General features: G+C 41.1%; 1 protein-coding gene across 1 annotated transcript in view; it reads left to right on the top strand.

Annotated features, from left to right (window-relative positions):
- The window catches only part of LOC106816622 (uncharacterized protein KIAA1109-like), a 31,079-nt gene extending 29,639 nt beyond the window's left edge, over nt 1–1,440 (top strand). Inside the window, exon 5 of the mRNA XM_014821246.1 lies at nt 1,335–1,440. The gene's annotated coding sequence lies outside the window, so the exon portion shown is untranslated. The remainder of the gene's footprint in view (nt 1–1,334) is intronic.
- The last annotated feature ends 605 nt before the right edge of the window (nt 1,441–2,045 follow it).

Below are 2,045 nucleotides of genomic sequence, written 5' to 3'. Positions count from 1 at the left end.
ACATGCAATCGTTAGTATGTCTAGTGTCTATATATATGTTTATCGCTATATATGTATATAAATATATGACGCAAATGAAAATTCTGGTTTTGATTGCAGCCTTGTATATTGTCAATAGGATACCTCGTGTGGGGGTTACCTGACACTTTATTAGGCTCGCTTATAAATAAATATAAATTAAATGTGAATGAAATCTCAAAATAGTTTTGATCGTTTCAATGGCTCGATCAATTACAAACCATGACTACATTTTACGTAACATTACTTTGCATTCAATTACATTGAATTACATTACATTCGATTAAGGTACACTACATTACATTACAATAAAATGACACTAAATTCCGTTGTATTACAAGACAATGCGTTGCATTACACTACTTTACACTACTTTGTCCACTTCATTACATTAGCCTACATTAGAATCAAGCCGATCTTTATACGCTCTTGTTAGAATCCTTCTATCAGATTCAACTACTGTAACCTTCGGAGAAAACGTCCTATTACCCACGGTGATGTGAAGGAACCGTTCCATGACGTGAGGTAGCATGGAGGAACTATTCCATGACCTGAAATAGCATGAAGGAACCGTTCCATGACCTGAGGTAGCATGGAGGAACTATTCCATGACCTGAAATAGCATGAAGGAACCGTTCCATATCCTGAGATAGCATGAAGCAACCGTTCCATGACCTGACAGCATGGATGTGCTATTGGGTACACGTGCTTCGTCCGTCCTTCGTCACTGAAGTGTTTACGAGTGGAGTTTTGAGTTTAGTTTTCGATCAATCCTTAACTGCTGTTTATCCTGTTCAACAACACACTATTAGTCAACAACACGGACGGCTTTTTTTATTGAAATAGGCCTGGCAGGTACCACTCCGTATAAACGGGATATTGATTCAGCTTTGGTCAGTGTGTATATACGCGCCAAACTCTACACCAAGGTCTGCCAAAGCTAGGTTACCATGTCAAGCAGTTTTCTCGTGGGCTGCTTTGTTTCCATTGGTTCCGTGACGCATTAATGACAAAGCTCTTGGCGGGAATATATATTATATATAATAGTGATGTTATAGTGAGTGCATGTAATAAGGGGAAAGTAACACTGGAGTAACAGACACACATGCACGTGCGTTTCTATCGGTGAAGATCCATCTTTCTCTAACTCGTGTAAGTATAAACATGGCTTATCTTATTATATTCCACGCGTGAATCACAGCACCTACATAATACAGCAATACAGGTACATACATACATACCAGGAGTACATATCTACTCCTGATACATACACAGCACCTACATAATACAGCAATACAGGTACATACATACATACATATAGAGCCGTACGGAGTCGATTACATCCTACAGAAGCTGGGATTCGCTCACGCGCGCACGACGATTCCCAAGTGGGTGCAGCGCGGCTTCATGGATCCCATAGACAAGGTTGGTGACATCGACGATGGAACGCGGACGGGTCTTATTGTTCGTTACCACACACATCTCTGTCCTAGTTACTCTCCTTGTTATTTTCTTCTTGTTCAGTCCGTTCCACTCCTCATCCTTTGTACTGATAATGAAGAATATCGGCTGTGTAACCAGGAGTGAATAGAAACTCATTTGATTAATGAATTAAATGAATAAATACTTGGTCATGTTTTTTCTGCTGCCTACACAAGCTCTGATTCCCGCTCCTGAAGTCGCCTGTCTGACAATATAATAACTTCTCATGTGTGCAAAGTGTCTGCTAGTCAGGGGCCCGTTTTTCAAAACGGAATTCAGAGTCTCAACATTAGTCTTTATATTACATTTTCTCATAGACCGTTCACAGAAGCGTCGTAAAGTCAGGAGTTTCTTACATGCGGTGTATAGAGGTCCGGTTTACGAATAAAGATTAATGTTAATTATCGCTGATAGGGTCTATTTCCCTCAGGGTACTGCCGGAACGTACCCTGGTACTATCTAATATGCCGGACCGTACCTCGCCTACTCCACTAACGAGTCTAGGGCGTCGCCTACGCCTCCCCCCTAACCCTAACCCTAACCCT

This window comes from Priapulus caudatus, unplaced genomic scaffold (genome assembly GCF_000485595.1).
Source record: "Priapulus caudatus unplaced genomic scaffold, Priapulus_caudatus-5.0.1 Scaffold1434, whole genome shotgun sequence".
NCBI lineage: Eukaryota > Metazoa > Priapulida > Priapulimorpha > Priapulimorphida > Priapulidae > Priapulus > Priapulus caudatus.
Note: the sequence above shows the minus strand (reverse complement) of the source record. Positions and strands in the feature narration are given on the sequence as shown.